Source organism: Corvus cornix, chromosome 7, assembly GCF_000738735.6.
Source record: "Corvus cornix cornix isolate S_Up_H32 chromosome 7, ASM73873v5, whole genome shotgun sequence".
Taxonomy (NCBI): Eukaryota; Metazoa; Chordata; class Aves; order Passeriformes; family Corvidae; genus Corvus; species Corvus cornix.
In genome coordinates, this window is record NC_046337.1 from 37305616 (window position 1) to 37325652 (window position 20037).

Here is a 20037-nt window from a genome sequence, read left to right on the forward strand (position 1 = left end):
TGCAGAGTACGGAGGGTGAGCAGAAAGGATTTATTTCTGTGGAAAATGCACTTCCTAAATGGCTGCCTCCTCCTTCCCTTCATGTCCATCCACACCAGAAATCTCAGGAATTTCCACAGCAGCGCTCTCAGGAAATCTCTGCATTTCTCCCAGACGTTGTCAACGATGGGACATCGATTGCACAAGAAAGGTCTGAGAGCTGGGGAAGGTTGAGTCTAGAAAAAAAGAAGCAAAAATCCTGAACAACAACTCTGCTTGGAAAAAGCAGTCAGAAGTTTGAAGCACATCCAGACCACCGCTCTGGAAATGAGGCTGAAAAGTCTTGTGATATCAGGCTCTCTCAGGGGGTCGCTGCTATTTCCCAGCTGTAAAGCCCTGGGAATGTTGCTAGCAGCCCATGCTGGACTTTGGAAGAGCTGGAAAGACAGGCTGCAAATCATAGAATCAGTAAGGTTGGAAAAAGTCATGAAGGTTGGAAAAGAACTCCAAGATCATCAAGTCCAACCTTGATCCCCACCTTGCCACCAGCCCAGAGCACTGAGTGCCACGTCCAGGCATTCCTTGGACACCTCCAGGGATGGAGACTCCACCACCTCCCTGGGCAGCCCCTTCCAATGCCTGACCACCCTTTCCATGGAGAAATTCCTCCTGATGTCCAACCTGACCCTCCCTGGCACAGCTTGAGGCCATTTCCTCTTGTCCTGTCCCTCGTTCCCTGAGAGAAGAGGCCAACCCTCACCTGGCTCCACCCTCCTGCCGGGGATTTGCAGGCTGGCAATGAGCTTCCCATTGAGTGGCACGCTCAGAACTGGGAAGCACAAACCACAAATATTTTGCACAGGTCATGGATTTGCCCTGAAGGTCCAACAGGCGCCTTCACTGCAGTTTCACCCCCTCTGGCCTCAGCAGAGAGCCCCAGTGGGAACTTCTGCTCCCAGACACAACTGGCACCTCTGAATTTCAAGCAGGGCATGTTTGAGGAGATAAATATTTGCATTTTTGAAACAGGCACACACTTACTCCAAGGAGCATCGCTGGAAGTTTCTGGATATGCTGGAAAGCCACTTGTAAATGGATTGGGATGGTTATCCCAAACGAGACACCACAATCCCTTTGCTTTTCCCTTGCTCTCCTCCATCCAGGAGCTGGGACTGACCCCAAGCTCAGACTGCAGCCGGCTTTTGCCATCCCTTGCCAGAGCCACCAGCACAAACAGCACTTGGATGCCGGGATCAGCCCCCACAGATCCCAAATGTGGCCAGCTCTGGGCTGAGCAGCGTCTCCCTGCCTCCCACGCAGATCCGGGATCCAGCCGGGAGCTGCATGAGCTCATGGCTGGGGTGTCGCCAGCCCGGCCCGGGAGGGAAGGGACAGAGAGGGAAAGCAGCATGAGAAAGTGGAAGATTGGAGAGGAAAAAAAAGGAAGGAAAAAAAGAGAGAGAAAAGGAAAAAAAGGAAATGTATATGTATTTAAATAAGGCATATAAAGGGAAAGGGGAAAAGGAAAGAGGAAACATAAAAAAAGGGGAAAGGGGAAATGTATATGGATATAAAAATAAATAAAAGGGAAAAGAGAAAGGAAAAAAGGAAAAGGGAAAGAGAAAAGGGAAAGGGAAAGGGAGAAGGAAAAAGAGAAAGAAAAGGGAAAGGGAGAAGGGGAAAGGGAAAAGGAAAAGGAAAAATGAAAAAGAAAAAGGAAAAAAAAGAAAAAAGAGAGGAAAAAAAGAAGAAGACAACAGGAAAAAGGAGGAAGATAAAATAGGAAAAAAATTTTAAAGAAAAAGAAAAAAAGAAAGAAATACTTTGAGGCCAAGTCCACACAGATCAACAGCAACTCCCAGAGGGGACAAGGAGAGGGATGGGGACCAGGGCAAAAGGAGCCTGTTCTCTGCTGAAAACAGTTCCCTTGCCAACCCCACAAATTGGGGGAAAAATCATTTTAACTCCATGCCTTTTGAGCCCCTATGAAATGCTTTGAGCCCTGTGTGTATGGAACACATGGATGAGCAGGGAAATCTCCGGAGCCAAGGGGCAGGAAGGGGACTTTCTGGATTTCAGGGATCTCTCTGCTCACCGGTGGGGGGGCAACAAGAGCAGCACCAGCTCAGGCAATGAAGGATGCAAGGAAATCACCCATCAGTGGAGAGCCAAGTGTTTTTAGAGACCCTTCGTGGCTGGGCTTCCCTCTGGGCTGGTTAAGACAAGGGGATGATTTGTGGCCATGAATCCCTGCGTGAGATTTGGAAGAGGTCCCTTGTTGACGTTACGGCTGCTGTCCCTGCTCTGGGGGGAAAAAAGAGACTTTTGTCAACAGCCCCAACAAGTTTAATCCCCCTGAGATCACCATTGTCTGCTCTGGTTCCTGCACAGTAGGGACGGCATCATGGAGCAGGATTCCAGGGGAACGCCTAGGGGACAGCTCATCCCCTACCTCTCCACATCACAGCCAGGCCATCCAGGGAAAAACACCATTACATTTTCCACAAAAATTCTACAAATTCGGCAGAAATGTGCTTCAGATGAGCTCAATTCCCAAAACCCCACCGACCCTACCTTGGTACTCCAGTACTCCTCACCCCACCTCAGGATAAACCTCAACCATCCTCTGGGAATTGTGAAAGCACCTGCAAGACAGGATTTTATCCGTACTCTCCCTGTGGGAGCCAACTCAGAGGACACCCATGGAGGGGGGTTGTACACCCAGAGCCAGCAAACAAAACTGGTGATGCCAGCTCAGGGGGACTGAGAAAAACCCAACCCTTGGGTAGCTACAGCCCAGCCATGCTGTGATTTTTCTGGAATGATTTTATGAGCGAGGCAAGGTGGATAAGGAGACCTTCCTCCCAAGACCCAGTCCCGCTAATATCTTGAAAAATGTGAGAGGAGTGAGGCTCAAGCATGTGTGGAGCTCGTTCCCATTGGAGTGGGAATCAGAGATGTGCTGTGGGGAGCTTGGGATGGAGCAGGGGGCCACTTCTCCATGCATCCCCCACGGGGATGTGATCGACCCTAAAGTGGGAGGCTGGCATTGGGATGGGGCTTTTCCATCCTTCTTCCCTTGACTTTGCAGCTTTCTCCCCACACTTTTTAAACTCAGTGTTCCCACACCATCCCAGTCCTTACCCAAGCTGCTGAACGAGCTTTGATTCCCTTGCAACCCTACCAACGTGGCTAATCCTCAGGAAACAAGCCAGTAACTCCTCCAGCACTCCGAGCCCTTGGCTCTGCTGTTTTCCAGAAACTCAGGGGTTGGTACCAGCTGATCCAAGGCAGAAATTTGAGTAATTTCCTCCAATTAGTGTCTTTTTCCTTTACTTCACTGCCACAATTTTCTGCAGAGAGCTTTTCTGCAGCATATGGTGTCTTGTGTTTTACAGGGACGGCCAAACACCTTCCTGAAACAGCCCAAGCTGGGCTTAAAGAAACTCAGCACTTTCTAGTAATACTTAATCTAATAATACCTTAATATGGGAAAAACTTCAGGCTTTAATTTAACTTTGCACCCTCTGATTCCCTGCGGCCTTTACCGTAGGAGAAAACTGCTTGTCCGGAATTCCTCCTCCGTCTCCCAGCGGCACGGGGCTGGCTCAAAGCATGTCCTCAAATGCTTTGCTCTTTGGCTGCTTTCCCTGTCATTTTTTCAGATGAAACACTATTTTGCAGCAAATCAAAGCCAGGCATGAGAGCCCGACTTTCCTGGCAGCCGCTTGGGGTGTGAAGCTGGCAGGTAACTGCACTCTGCTGGGCTGTGCTGGATGAAACACCCCTGTCCCACTTCTGATCCCACCCAGAGCTGAAAGCCAGGATCAGCCCTCCCCTAGCAGACAGGAAAAAGCAAGTTTTTCCATGAAACAGCTTAAAAGCAAGCAAATCAGTGAAAGTCTGACTGCCACGCTTCTCACGGGGGCAGGAAAATTCCCAAACCATGAGGAGAGGGAGGAGATGCCGAGCTGGCAGCAAGGTTTCCCGCTCCCTTCGCCATCATGGCCACAGATAATAAGAATCGGGTAATCCCCAGGGATGTGTTACCAAGGCCGGACTGATGAGTGAAGGAGCCAAACATGACTCACTCGGGGATGGCACGTCTTGGAAACTGTCACTGTAGGTGTAAATGTCACCCTGATACAGACCTCTCTCCCCCCCCTTGCAAAAGATCCTGTTTCACACCACTGCAAAACTGAGTTTGCGTTCTCTGGTGGCTGGAACAGACTGACTCAGCTCAGCTTTAATGTTGCCAGGTGTGTAACAGCACAACAGTCCTGCAAAGGTCTTTAAAATTCATTAATTTAACATTCATTAATTTAAGATTCATTAAAATCCTGCTCCTGTCCAGAGCCATGTGGGTGCTGCTCAGTTCCATGCTCTGTGGGCTGACAACTAAAGCAGGGCTGACAAAATCCTGTGTGAGAGCCAAAGTCTCTCTCCTGACTCCTTATCATCCCGCTTTCCCATATATCCAGCAGCTGCCTCTTCACTTTCACTATCATCCAACAGCTGCAAGGATAAGAAGAAATGGATTTCCATGGGAGCCTGATCATATTCTGGCAACCATCAGGGTAAAACAGAAAGCCCCCAGGGAGGGGTGATGGTCAAGGAGGTCGTTGGCTGGAGCAGACTGCGTGCGCTGCCAGAGCAGGGGGTGGACACGAGCACGATGTCCCCAGGCCACTAGAGGGGACAGTGATGTCACACAGGGCAGCCACCCCCCGTAAAAGAGGAGCCCTTGAACACGGCACAAAGGGATCTGTGTGTTTTTGTAGCTGGTCCCCATCCTGGTACCAGCCTGGAGTGAAGTTTGCAAAGGAAAAGATTTAATTGTTTAATTCAGGTCTTTAATGTTCTGGAAATGAATGTGGGCTGCTGAATGGAATGGAATTAAAACATGGATGCAAATGAGAGGGACAAAGTTAGGTGAGCCTTCTGATTTCTGTGCTGGCTGAATGCTTCTCCCTAGGGATGCCGTTCACTGGCTTTTACCAGTTTATCTCCAGTGAAGATAATGATGACAGTGCTCAATGTCAAGGCTTTTGTGTTTCCCTTTGCCTTCCTCCTGCCACAGGACATCACAACCCTTGCTCATGCTGGTGGTGGAGCATCAGTCTCTTGTGCTCAGAGAGAGGACAAAAAAAGAGGGAATCATAAAATACCCTGAGCTGGAAGGGACCCACCAGGATCACTGAGTCCAACCCCTGGCCCTGCACAGACAGCCCAGCAATCCCACCCTGTGCATCCCTGGGAGCGTTGTCCAAACACTCCTGGAGCTCTGCCAGCCTTGGGGAGCCTGTTCAGAGGTGTAAAAATCCCTGCCTTGTCTTTGCAGCCCTCCACCATCCCAGTGCAGTCCTTGTTTTAGAGCACCACTCCCTTCTGTACAAGATGCTCTTATAGCACTTCACTGCTCAGCTGCTTTTCTCACTTATTTTTCTGCTGAGATTATGTTATTAGGTGGTTTATTTGCCTGGCACAAAATACTCACACAAAGAAAAAACCAACGCAAGCCAAAACTAGTTTTTCTATTTCTATATTTACTTTTTGGCCACATGCTTCCAAAATAACAGTTTTGGACACCTTTGGTGGGGTCTGTTTGCTGTTACAGGTTTGTGCAGCCCCGAGTGCACACAGGGACGCCCTGCCCAGCGGCTGGCAGGGCCACAGGGCCAACAAATCTCTGCCAGCAAGGAGGAACAGATGGCACAGCTTGATCGTGGTGAGGGACACAACTCCCTCAAATGAAGGGCAGCTGGGTGGATTCCAAAAGGGAAACCCAAGGGGTAGGAGATGGGTGGTGAGAGGCACGGATGGTGCTGCTGATGGCGCAGTGACCATCTAAGCATGGCAAGAAACCTTCCCCCAGTTCAGCCTCCTCGTCTAAGGGATTGGCAGCAGGCAGAAAGCTGTCCAGGGAGTGGGGTGACACAGATTTTCTGGGTCCCTATTTGGGACCACACTACTAACCTAAGAAGAGGTGGTGCTTGGTGTCTTTCTGGCTTGTTTTGCCTTTTCTTTCAGCAAATCCCAGAGCTTTCTGCAGTGTTTGCTGTGGCCTGAGCTGAGTGCAGCTGGAGCCAAGCCACTGGAAGAAGCAGAGATGGGACTTAGTTTAACATGGAAGTGCCAGGGTGGTGTTTTTAGAAGCCTTCCACTGGTTTTTAGGGAAACAGGGACAAGAGGCAGGTCCTGGGCCAGTGTCAAGGGATACTGGCACATTCCTCCAGCTACTTCAAGAGGTCTCTGGAAGAGCTCAGGGGAGCTCAGCCCCAGGAAGGCCAGCATGTGGTACTTACAAGCAAGGTCAGGTTTGTCTCAGTGCCTTGGCATTCCCCAGCATCACCAGGGAGAAGGGACAGAGGGATATTTCTAATAAGCACTGACTGCAGGTTTTTGGAGCAGGGACTCTAGAGTCACTAAACAATGCAGAGGTGAGGTACCTACTTCGTTATGTCCATGATTTCACTATCAATATCAGCCTTTTCTTAATTTTTTCCTAATTTTCTTAACTTTCAGGTTGCTGCTGAAGTCTCCCACGCCTGCACTGTGCCAGACACCTAGCTGGGAGATCTTGGACCAGCAGTTTCCACTGGATCCAGCTTTTCTCCCTTTGCATTTACCCTTTTTCTTGCTGCAACCTCTGACCAGTACCGGGAAGGGCTGGATGGTTTTTGTCTCCCGAATTTTGCCTGAGGCTGCTCGTTTTCCTCCGATGTGCAAAAACCCCCTCCTGTTTCATATGAGAGGCCTCCGCATTTCCTTCAGCCCCTGAACCTCTCACATGATTGCACTGGCACAGAAACCAGAAAAGTTTAGTCACGGCCTCTGTCCACCCTGTGCCAAGGAGGACAGAAATGAAAACAACCCCATTCAAAGCCAGTAGAGGGACTGAATCCCAGCCCAGGGCTAACGAGCTAGGGGCATATTTAGCCCAGGAATCCCATTAGCCACACAGCCACCCTCTCAGTTAAATAAAAGGAATCTCCAGTTCTAAAATCCTGAAGTTTCAGGCCAGTGATCAAATCAGAAAACTGCACAAGTTGAGGACTTTCAAAAGAAGTTTGTGTTATTGAGTATTTCCCAGTTTTTCCAATTTCCTTGAGCTCTGCCTCAAGGAAATGGCAATGATCCTCCCTCCCTGCAGCAGCTGATGCTGCAGATCTTGTCTCCCTCTGGTCTCCTGCTCCAGTCTTGCCACTGCCCCTGGGAAGCTGTGCTTCCACCTCTGCCTCAGCTCTTAAAAAATAAAATGAGCCAAACCTCAGGGAAATCCTGATATTGCCTTAAAAATAGGGGTTTTTAAGAAAAATTGATATCATCTTTGTTCCATTTATTCCTGTGGGTGTTAGGGGTTTCATGCTGAAACTCATCTATGAATCCTTCCCCAGGAGGACTGGAAACTCCCCACAGGCTGGGATTTCAGGGCAGATCTCAGAGCTGTGTGTGAAAAGTGGGCAGCTTCACAATCCCAGTGACGGCTGCGGCTTTCGCTCTTGTTTTTCTTATTTCTGAAAGAAGAAACACAGCTTGAGAAAAACCCACAAAATATTTCTGCCTTGTTTTTAAAGCAGAAATTCCTAGTTTGACACACCTGAACTAGTCTCTGCTGCAGGTAAGGCTCAGAGGGGGCTGGAATGAAGTCCTGCCATGGAGCAAAGGCAGGCAAAATTCAAGCTTCCCAACACCTTCCCCATCCCTCCAGCTCCGTGCCCAGGTCATTGTGCTGGAAGGCAAGGCTGCAAATGTCCACTGCATGGACAGCTGTGGACTGGATCTGATTTTCATCAATTCTGTTAAAAACCACTGCTTTTTGAATACCTTTGAAGGTCTTGAAAATCTCCAGTGAGCCACATGGAGGGTCAGACTGTAGGAGATGTAAGAAGTGAGTGAGAGCTGGGAGGACATGAAATGCCAAGCTGAGCTAGACTGCAGGGGCAAGCAGTGGAACTCCACATGATGCATCACAAAAGAGGAGCTTTGCTCCAACAAGAGGTTCACAGAGACCATCAAGGATCTTTCGGGAAGAAAATGAGTGAGAGATAAAATGCTGGAGTGATAAGAGGGCAAGTCATGATTGGAGAGAACAAATGAATGTGGAGAGAAGTTCACTGTGAAGTAAGAGCTTGCATTGGTCAAAATCATGGGGAGACTCACATGGAAGGAGAAGCAATCCAAATCCCTAACCCTTAAATGGATAAAAATGCTTGCATACATTGGAAGTAACATCAGGACAGATGCTGTCCACAAGCTCTGGCCAGGCAGAGACTGCACGATTGATGAGCTGTGGGCAAGACACTCTGCTCTTTCAAGGACATCTGGAAGGCACTGGTGTCCAGAGGTACTGCTAAACAAACATGCCATCTGGCTAAATGACTCCTCTGGAAAAACCTTCAGGATACAATCCTGCTGTGGCCATTTAAGGGGGGAAAATAAAAAAAAGAGGCAAAAATTGTGGTAGCAGAAGATGAGCAGCACCTCAGGTCTCAGGAAGGTCACGCTGCCCAAAGCCTTGGGGCAGGGCTAAGTGGTGAGCGTAGTTGAAACTAAAATCAAAATAAACCTGCAACCTTAGAATCCCAAGCAGATGGATGGAATGATGGATCATTCCCAGGGTGATGAGTCCCATGGTGTATTTGGGTTTCCTCCACTGGCACCTACCAGTCATTTTTCCCACACTGCACAGATGGACCTTGACTGCTCCCTCCTTTCGAAGAACAGCTTTTGCTGCTTAACTGTGCAAATAAACCCCAAATACAGGAGTTTACAAGTTCCCATTTTAACTTCTTGTGCTAGCAACATGCCTGAAACATTCAAGCCCCAGGGAATCTAACCAGCAGAGGTTGGATCCCAGAGAACAGCAGCTTCTTTTCAAGGAAGTTACATTATTTAGGTTTAAAGTCATATCAGAGGGATTTTATAGGGTGCAAAGTGCCCCAGTGCTTGTCAAAGAGGGCTGTTCTCCTTCCCTTGGGCATTGTGGGGGCAAGGGACACTCAGCAGTCACCACCATCCCTTGCTGTTCTTGCCCCTGGTCCTCAGCCAGGAAGAGCATATGGGGATATTCCCATTTTAGGAAGTGAGCTGTTAGCTCACTTCTTCTGGCCAACTCTAGTTTGTGCAATTTGACACTGATGAGGGACAGAGCCCTTGCACAACACTCTCCACTGTCTCCAGCACTTTCAATTCTCAGCAGATCTCCCTGTCCCTTTGTTCTCAGTGATGGTTGCTTAGGGCACTTAGAAAGGCAGGATCCAAGGACTGATTCTAGTGGAAAGTGTCCCTGTCCAGGCCTTGAAACAAGATGATTTTTAAGGTCCCTTCCAACCCAAACCATTCTGTGACTCTGTAATTTCAGAACCCTCCTCTGAAAAAATATTGTGGAGATGTAAAATACTGCCTAGAAGCATTTCCTGACTGGTAAAGGATGTGGCTTTGCTCTGGGCTGCATCACAAACCAACCCTGTGTGGCACAGAGCTGGCAGGGCCATCCTAACTGGATTCCTCCAACCTCCTAACACTGGATGAGTTGGGCTGTCCCAAGGCCACCCACCAGCACTTGTCTCCAAAGAGGCACCTCTGAAGAGTGGCAGCACAGGACCTGTGGAGTGATGGGACCATCAGAGAAGTGCTGCTCTTCTTCCCCTCAACATGAAAGGAAAATTGCTTCCATCACCCGAAATACTCCAGCAGCGGATGTGGCTTCCAGGCCACCGGGACCACAGGGCTTGGGAAGATTTGTCCATCACTTAACACACTGCCCATAATAAGCTCCAGAGAGCCCGTGCTCTGCCCCAGGCATATCAGGAGGGAGGGATAAAGGGCTGGAAGCTCTGGGATCAGGCTGTTTGGAGGTAGGACATCCACACTTGGCCCGGAGCGCGCCCAGGGCAGGCGCTTTGATCTCTCTGTGAATGCATTAATGTGCAGAGCGGAAATATCTGGTGGTCAGCTGGGACAACATACAGCACAGCTGGGGACCCTGGAGGAATCTCAGGCTTTCTGAACTCCTCTGAACACTTCCTTCTTTTCCCCCCTCTCTCCATTTGCTTTTTTTCCTAAAAAGTGTTTCTTCTCCCAGGGAGAGATATCAAGTTCATGATGTAATAGCTTGTGGTGAGGGCTGTTCTTTAACTCAATGGGGATGTGCAGTCAGAGAAACGTGAAAAATCATGCAAAAAGTATCTTTAATAAAATCAGCCTACTCTCACTCAGCACAAAGAACTGATCTTTAAATCCAAACTCTGACTTCAGATACATTAACCCCAAATTTGCAAACACCATTTGTATGTGTCCAGATAATTGTGCCTGGCTTAAAACAAGAAGTTTCACATGTTTTACTCTATTTACTGCATTGCCAAAGAAATTCTTCACTGTGAGGGTGCTGGGGCCCTGGCACAGGATGCCCAGAGAAGCTGTGGCTGCCCCTGGATCCCTGGAAGTGTCCAAGGCCAGGTTGGACAGGCTGGGAGCAACCTGGGATAATGGAAGGTGTCCCTGCCCATGGCAGGGGGTGGGATGAGACAGGATTTAAGGTCCCTTCCCACCCAAACCATCTATAATTTTGGGATTCATTTTATGATTAAAGCACAAATCAGCTGCCCAGGAGCTGGGCTGACCACTACCAACCTGAAAAGAGAAACTAAGATATCACAGAGTCCTTCAAAGACCCTAGGAGTTCAATGCCCATCTAAGCTGCACATGCAGGACTGTGCAACTGATGGAAAGAGAAAGAAGCAGCCCCACAGAGTGAGTCAGTCTTTCTAAAGATAGGTGGGAGGAATGCATACTTGAGCCAGCCTGCCATTCCCTTGGGAAGACAAATCCCACTTTGCAATATTTTACATTTTATCCCAACAATACAGTAATTTCCAGGAAGCTTTTGCCCTTTTTTGCAACATCTGTAATGTCTTTGGGAAACTTCTGGAAGAAAGGGCCTCTTATCCACGTAGGCCATGAGTCATTTGGAGGAAAGGGAACCCCTTGGACGTGGGGATGTAACTGGTTCACAGGGCTGCTTGGAAATCTGGAAAAGCTGTAGGCAGCTGTGGGCATGGAAATCCATGCAGGGGCTGGGAACAGTGACCAGTTAGGTCCTGAGCCAAACCAGGGCAAGATTTTTGCCCAATGAGTCTGATGACCATGTCTGTGAGCCAAGGGGGGAATTAGACAGGAATGTCACCAGAATGACAGCCATGGAAGTTGCTGGCAAAAGGCACAAAGCCAAAGGAGTGGAAAGAAGGGAGAAACTCCCCACAGAGTCTATCCCACGGACTCCCTTCCCATCAGCAAGTGGACATTTAATGGGCTGTGGGCCAGCTTGGGTTTTCCAACCTACTCCTTTTCATCCCTTAAAGAATGCCACAGGTTTTCCCTTCATTCAAGCTTTCCTGACAGAAATCATAAGTTCAGGTTACGTGGGAACAGTGGGACTGAGGTTGCAGGGCACCCAGAATCTTGCACACAATACAGATTCTGCCAGGCTGAGGACTCACAGTGCCTGTGCCAAGGTATTTCAGTTACATTCAAGATTTGGGAGAGAGAGCCAGATTTTTTGGCTGAAGTTCTTGCATTTCTGGAGGCCTGAAAAACCTGCAAATGGCCTCTGTGAGGTCACTTCTGGACAGTGGGAGAAGGAAGTGGCAGGAAGCAGTGACTACCCTGGGTTTGTGGCTACATGAAAACAGTATTTTCCAAGAGATGAACACATCTCTCCATCACTGCTGGTGGTCCCCACCCCAAGCAGCCCAAGGCTATTGAATGACAAGAGGTGGAGAGACAAACCACAGGGCTGGGTGGGCCATCCGAAATGAGATTTTCAGCCATCCTTACCTCTGGTTCCTCGTCCTGGTGAAAACAAGGGTGTGACAGCACCAGGAAAGGATTCCCATGCCCAGGGATGTGTGTGTGACTCATGAATAAAGTGTCTGGGGCACAAGTTATCTGCAAGATGTGGTATTTTGCATGCTGGCAACACCTCAGTTATGTGAAGAAGAGGGTGGAAAGTCAGCTAAAAGCACTGGGCCATGTGCAGAAGAAAGCAGGAGCATTGATTTCTCTCTGGGGAGAAAGAAAACCCTAACAAAACCCAGCAGATCTCAGAAACAGAGGTTCCTTGGGTAAAGACAGCCCTGGCCAGCTGATATCCTGTGCAAACCCTTGCCTCCTCCTCAGATTAAATACCTCTGGCTCCTGTCAGAAATTATGTTTGAATCTAAGAAACACCAAAAAAAATCTAGGACTTAGGGTTTGGGGTTTAATTCTTTTGATGGAAAAGTGTATTTTAAAAAGTAAAATAGTTGTCCCCGGATACATCTGGGAGCACTGGAAAGATGTGGATAAGTGCCTTTATGCAATCCACTAGAATGAATTAGTTCTTTGTGGCTCAAAGAGCAATCTCCAAAGTTAAAACTGGTGTTTTTGTCAGGATAAATTCCTCTTGGCTTTGAATGGGAGCTCCAAAGAGACAGAGAGGTCTATTTACTCATGTCATTTGACCTCCTGTTTCTCCAGAGTTTTATTAACAGAACCCTGCTCCGATGGATTTCCTTTGAACAGCACATCAAAAGTGCTCTTAGTGGAGGAGTTAGAACTATATTTGGTTGCAGAGGAAACTGTTTTTCCTAGAAAGCTCAGGGAATGGTGAAAAAAACCCCAAAACCAAACAACACAAAAAATGGAACTGGCTTGGCCCAAATGTTTGGTAGTTGATACTTGAAGGAAGCAGCCCCTGGCAAGCTGAATGTTATCATGCTATCTTAAAGCAGATTATCCTAAGCCTGGGTAGCTGCAATGTGGGCAAAAGCTGGAGGATGGACTGCATTTCTCAATACAAGGAAAGGGCAAACCCTTTCCTGAGATCTTTCACTTCCGGATCTGCTTTGCATGTAGCATCTAACACCCCCGAAAAAGGCAAGACATCACAAAGCACAAAGACCAGCCTGAAATGTCCCCAGACTCCTGGATTTCCATGGGAATCTGGAATTTACCCTGGGGAAGCCCCAGGCCGGGTCTCCTTGAGTAAAGGAGTAGTTGTTTAAAAGGCAATTGGAGCACGTTGAAAGCTGCAAACCCCAACAAACGCTGCTGCAGGGTTGTCTGTCTCCAATCACTGAGTAGCTCCCTCTAATTCCTCACAGGGACTGTAGGATGTCTCCAGGGCAGGCAGGGCTTGCAGTCTCCACTTCGAGCCAGGCTCCACTGCACCAGATTCCTGCTTGGGCATTCCACAGCTATTCCAACCCCTAAACTCCTGTTGCAATCCGGCTGCCCAGTCCTTACCATTCCATCCAGTTTCACCCAGATGGAGTCAAAACTCTGCTGGCAGTGAAATCAGGCTTTCCTCTGGCTGAACTGGGGGAGAGGCCATGCATGTGGTGCAAAGATGCATTTATTTACCTGCGTTGGACCAAAATAAGCTGGTTTGAGCCCTTTACTACTCCCAAGCTGGGCTTGTAAGTTTGGAAGAGTCCTGGTAAGCTGCTAACTGTGAGCAAATTCAAAAATATGCATGTACTGTGAATCACTCTCATCTTCAGAAAGTAAGAATTTTGGATGGGGTGAAGCTGTTGAGAAAACAGTTTTATGCAGGATCATATCAATTAATTTCCTGTGATGCTACAGCTGAAGATAGCACAAGTTTCAAGAGAGGGAGGAAAAATTCTGTTTCCTCAAGGACAGAGCAAAGTTTTAAATAGGACAGAGTGGATGCTCCTGAAAGACATTTACAAGGCCTCTCCCTACAGAAGGTTGGGATCTGGGAAAAACACTGACAAGACAAAATGGAAAACACAGGTAGCACCTGCTGGACTTGCTGGGGTCCTGATGCTGTGTGGTAGTTCTGGGACCAGTGTTCATGGTTTCACCTCCCTTTGATTCCCTGCACCACCTCTGGAAAATAATGGCTGTCTCCATTCCCAAATTCCCAGGTTATAATAAGAGGATTAACAATATCCCTGTGACTCTGTATGGCAGCCAGCCTCAGAGTCAGTGAAATCCCCCTGGGTGAAGTCAGGTACATGTCATAACAAATATAAAATCAGTAACATTAAATTACTACAGGTTCTTATTGCCAGACCACTTGGATCATGAAATAGATTTATAAAGTGAAATAAATGCATCCTTATCCCTGCAAAAAGAACCACACTCATGTGGGCTGGGAGGTGTAATTTTTGTTCTCTGGAGAGCCCTAGTATTTTTCTATAAGCTCCTAGAAAGGCAAATTAAATTAAAATTGTGGAAATCATTCAGTGAATTGCTTTAAAAAACACCCAGAAATATCAGTACAGTTTGCTTTACTAAAGCTGACTTTTTTCTGATAGCATAAAAACTCTTCTTCTCAAAGGTGTAGAAAATAGTTAGGTGAACTAATGGCAAAACAATAGAGCAGATTATTAATATATTATAAAAATCACACAGTCTATAGCATACTGAAGTCAGATTCTAATGAAAGCATCTCCATTGAAAAGGGCAAAGCACCACAAAAAAAAAAAAAAGAAAAGAAAAGAAAAGAAAAGAAAAGAAAAGAAAAGAAAAGAAAAGAAAAGAAAAGAAAAGAAAAGAAAAGAAAAGAAATGTTTTGACAGTGTCAAAACAAAAACTGTTCTGTCAAAGCCTAGGAAACCCACGCCAGCCTAGAAAAACTCAGCCCCCTTTCCTGGCTGCAAATGAAACATGCAGACATTTTTATCACAATTCCTCCCACTTGAGCCAGATTCCTGATAAGTGATCCATGAATACTGATCCTGAGACAGATGTTGATGTGCAGTTGCAAAACTACACAAGCACATCCCAGCTCTCCTGCGAGCACCCACGGCTCCTTACAGGCCACAAAGGATTTGTGCTCAAGTGACAGCAGCACCAAGTGGCCTTGCCCCATGAAAGAGCTTCATTAAGGCTTCAGGGGTGATTAGATCCAGGAGGCCCTGGTGCTCCTGGTAGGATTTGCTTCCTGCTTGGAGACTCTTCCTAACCTCTGAAACACCCCTTCAAGGGATAGCGTGAGTGTCCCAAAGCAGACTCATTCCACTGGCCGCGGCTCAGCTTTGCAGAGAGCAAATGAAATCCAAAGCAAACCCTTGAGCATTTCATGGAAAGACTCCCAGTGGCTCCAGCAGGCTTTCATTTGGATTTCTGGGCTACAGCCCAAAACACCACGTTCTCCAGGTGGGTTTGAGTGCTAAGGAACGCCTCGGAGATCCTTGGCTGCAGGTGGAAGCGGTCCCAGCAAGGGGCTGGAAGGGACCCCTGCTTGGCACACCGAGGAGAAGGTGACTTAGAAAACGACATTGTTTTTGCAAATAGAGCTCATCTCCCCAAGTGCTCAACAGCTTGGAACAGCTGTGCAGCTTCCTAAAGGCAAAACCGCTGGAAGCCACCCCACTGGAATATTTCACAAACCCCTACACCCTGCTCTGTGCTCCTGCGTATGTGAGCATAATATCTGCTTGCTCTACACGTCGCAGGCTGCACAACTATTTTCTATTTCCTGGCAATCCTGGAAACCATTAATGACCTCAGAGTGTAACAGATGGTCTTGCCCTGCTTGAGAAAAAAACACAAAAGGAGAAAAATTTGCAACACCTGCTCAGAGCCCTCGGGCCAGCCCTGCTCGTGAGAGCCCAGCAGTCCAGAGGGACCCAGCTGCTCTGGGAACAGTGTGGGCTGGGACACAACCTTCAGGAGATCCCTCTCCGAGCAGAGACTGTCCTGTGGCTTTTTGTAAATGTGCCTGGCTAATCCGTGCTGGGATCTGGCAATTCAGAGTCAAATCCTGTCTCCTTGTCCCTGGTGCTGTGACAGGAAACCTAAAGGGTTTCCTGGCTGGTCCTGAGCAGAGAGAGGCAGACATGCTCATTCCCTCATTACAAAGGATATCGTGGCAGCAGCTACAGCCAGGAGCAGGCATGCTAGGAGATGGAACTGCCTCTGTTTTAGACAGCTGACAATGCAAACAGCTAAAGAGAAAAGTCCCATCCCCATTTAATTGCTGGGAAATTGAGGCAGAGAGGAGTTTAAAAGGTAGGCTTAAAGTTCTATGGAGAAATCTCTGGCAGACCATGATGTGAACTCACTGTCCTGAAAGAAACCCACATCCAATCCCATCCCATCCCATGTTATCTCTCTGACCTCCAGCATGACTCCTGTGCTGGATCCTCAGGATGCCAGCAATCCTGTGGAAACAGGATTTCTGGAGAAGAAATAAAGGGTGGGGTGAGATGAGATGAGACCGACTACGAGGGAATTGGGGATTATTATTATCATTATTATCATCATAGACTATTATCATCCAGACTTTTTTTTGGTCGCTCTCCATTTTCAGCTTTGCAGATGGAGGACAAACTATGGCTATCAGCACTGAAACTCCTCCCTGGCACTTTGACTGTTGCCCTGGCTCTGACCCCTCTTGGAAGCAGAGTTGGGAAGAGAGAGGAATCAGCAGCTGTGAACAGCACAGCCGTGCAGCTTCCTGAGCCTCTCTTCCTCTCTACAACTGAGACAGGATTTACAAGGACACAGTCATCCTTGGTCCTAACTTCTGCAGGAGCTGAGCTCCTTTTCACCTCATTAAAACCCTTCTTAGAAAGTCAGGTCATCCAAGAAGGCACCTAAAAGCAGCCAGAGGAGCCTTCAGCCCCCACATCTGACCAACACTCTTGTTTCTTGTTTCACATTTGCAACAGCCCCTTTATTTCTGTTTCTCATTTCTTTTGTAAGCAGTTTCTTGGGGGCAACAATCCATCTCTTTGACCTCGCCCACATAACCCTGGGGGCAGTGGGTGCTATCACTGCCCAAACAACTCCAGGAATTTCACAGCAGAGCTCTCCCAGACTCAGTCCTGCTAGTCGGGATTGTTGGTTGTTGGGATTGCCGTAACATTTTAAGGCCTCACCACAGAGCTCTTTTACCTCAGGGATGTCACATGGATTTAATCATCTCCCAGTAGCCACCCCCAGTTCTCCCAACAGCTGCGCAGAGAGGAAAATACCCACAGCCATGAGTCAAACAATAACAGTTCAAAACTCCCAAACTCTAATTTTCTCTGTCATTTGGGGCTTTTTCTCAAGTCTGCTGACTGCCTGGGACTCTTCCCACTGATCTAAAAGGTCAGGGATCGGCTAAATACAATTAGGCAGGGACTGCATCCCCACTAACTGCTGAAAAGCATCTGTCTGCAAGGTGAACATCTTGCTCACCACATGCCACAGGATTGATTCCTGCTCTCCCTTCTCCTCCCCACCTTTCAGACCACACTGCACAACACAGTCCTCTACCAGAGCAATAAATTTCTTTGGGAACTTTGGTTAAAAAAACCTTAGGGAAGGGTTTTGGTCATACTTAGGGTTTTTGGTTGGTTTTGTTTTGGGTTTTGTTTGTTTTTTTCCAATTGGAAAAGCCCTCTGACAGAATTCACCGTGATGCTCATGGCCCACTCGGAAAGCAGCCTGAGGGCCAAGGAGAAGAAAAAGATAAAAGTAAGAAGCTGGATCCAAGTGTCAGGTCCTGTGGAGCCTGAGATCTTGCACAGGGAGCCACAGGAAGGTCAGCTCTGCCTCTGGCAGTGATGGTAAAGAGCGTCCTCAGGAGAGGTGATTTCAGCTCCTGGCTCTGACACGGGCCTCCTGCCTGACTTGGCCAAGTCCATCTTTTCCCCCTTTATCCAGCATTTCCTTTGCTGTGCCTTGTCACTGTGTACCACAAGTTTTATGGAGGAAGGGTAAAGTTAGGCATGTGCTTTCAGGGCGTTGTTGGACCATGGCTGTGATTCCCAACAGCTGCTGGGTATGATCCCAATGTCTGCCTCACTGGGAAACTGCAAATGCCCCTTCAGCTCAAACAGGCTCCTGGCTCTGCTTAGGTTTTTTAAAACCAAATAATTACTAAAGACATGCCTCAGCTATTAGCGTATCATTTATCAACATATCACAAATAAAGAAGCTTTTTTTGCTCTTTTGGCGCCCTCTCCAAGAAACTCTACTAATTGTTGATGGCTACTTGGCCTATATTCTTGTGATGTGCTTTCTTGCTGTGTGTTTTCAAATGCAGTTTTCCCCCACTCCCCTCATGAAAAATCTTGTTTTGTCAGGAAAATAAAATGTGTTTTTATTAGAAAGGAATTTACCTACATCGGGGAAGAGGTTTTTTTCAGGTCTGGAATAAATTTTCTAGGTAGGGAAAAGGGAGCACAGCCCAGCATGTGCAGTGCTAACCTGGGGAGCAGCATAAATTTTGTTTTGTCCATCCAGTGACACTGAGCAGCACTTTAAGGAAGTCTTTCCAAACCCCACAAAGCATTGGGATTGACTCAGATATTGTCTCTAGAGTGCCATTCTCTGCCCCCATTTTCATCTGGGAGAAAAACAAGCCCTTTCCAGGAACATTTCTGAGTCCTATTACCATGGTACAAAAAAATCTGTTCTAAAAGCAAGACCCCATTTGGTGTTGATTAGCCTGAATCCTAACAGGCCAATCAAGGCACCATGGCCACTATGGTGAGCCAAAGGGTGCACCCAGAGAGCAGCTCTCAGCATTCCTTCAATGGGAGAAATGGCCATCATGCTGGGAATTGGGCCGCTGCAGGGATTAGAGCAGCTGTGGGGAGGAGTTCAGCTCTTGTCTCTTGAGAAAAGGAGGCTCAGGGGAAACCTTCTCACTCTAAAACAGGAGCCAGGTAGGGATCAGCAACTTTTCCTGGGCAACAAGTGACAGGACGAGAGGAAATGGTCTCAAGCTGTGCCAGGGGAGGTTCAGGAGGAATTTCTTCATGGAAAGGGTGGTCAGGCACTGGAAGGGGCTGCTAAGGGAGGTGGTGGAGTCCCCCCATCCCTGGAGATGTCCAAGGAAGGCCTGCACGTGGCACTCAGTGCTCTGGACTGGGTGACAAGGTGGGCATCAGTGATGGGTTGGACTCGATGGCCTTGGAAGTCTTCTTCAGCCTCAATAATTTGGTGATTCCATGACTCTTTAAACTCACAGAGGGCAGGTTAAGGTTAGGTATTAGGAAGAAATCCTTCCTTGTGAGGGTGGTGAGGCTGAGAAGAAGCTGTGGCTGCCCCTGGATCCCTGGAAGTGTGAAGGCCAAGTTGGACATTGGGGCTTGAAGCAACCAGGTCTAGTGGAAGGTGTCCCTGCCCATGGCAGGGGGTGGAACGAGATGGGCTTTAAGGTCTCTCCCAACAAAAAGCATCCTGGGATTCTTTCTGGGATTCTCTGGCTGCTGGTCTGGCTTCACAGAATCAGCCTGGCCAGAGCAGGTGCAGTGGAAGCAGTGGAAGGTGTATTTGGGAGGCCTGTTTCACTCACAGCCACCCGCCTGTTGCATCTCCCCTTTATATTACATTTCAAGTGGGATACCTGGAGGCCTGGCTTTCCTTACCCCAGCTGAGAGAAGGAAAGACAAGGATCTTGTAGTAAGTGTGACCTTACATCAAGCAAATCCTTCATCTTTCTTGTTCAAATGAGACATTGGGCTCACCAGATTTCAAGCAGCTCCTCTCCCTGGTGTTTCATCCCTCCCTTCCACTTCGGTGTTAAATACCTCATGGTTAATTCCAGCTGTGACCTAAAAAAGAAACAGAACTATATTCACTTTTTATGCATTTCTTTCCCTGCTTCTGAGCCAGCAGGCAAAGCTTTATGAGCTGATATTTTCCCCTCCCACCTCCCTTGTGCCCTGAGTTTGCAAGAAGTATTTGCCTCAGGATTTCACACACTCAGCCCACAAGAGGTGCTTGGTCTCTTACACTGTGCACATGATGCTGTCCAGGTCTGCAGACTGTGATTCCCTGGAAAAGTGGAGCCAGGAATTGCGTCTCAGCTGCTGATAGGAAACCGGTTCCCATCAGTTTTCTAGTGCACATCCCCAGGGAGCGATTCAGGGCTTCAAAACTGATGCCAAAAACCAACAGACAGGAAACAGAAGAGTTTCTGTTTAACAAAGAGAATGCTCCTGAGGCAGGCTCAGGACGGGAGGAGGAGGAGGGAAGGGCCTTTCTGTGACTCTACCATGGAAAGGGAAGAGCCCTCGGTGTTAACAGAGCAGCCTTTTGTCT

The 20037-nt window shown here is 48.0% G+C and overlaps 1 long non-coding RNA gene across 1 annotated transcript; it reads right to left on the minus strand.

Moving 5' to 3' along the window:
• On the minus strand, positions 1-19920 carry LOC109145760. The gene is made up of 3 exons (XR_002047422.3): positions 19729-19920; positions 19461-19547; positions 1-215 (listed from the first exon to the last, which is right to left on the minus strand). It is a non-coding gene; the product is annotated as an uncharacterized LOC109145760 (long non-coding RNA).
• Positions 19921-20037: the final 117 nt, after the last annotated feature.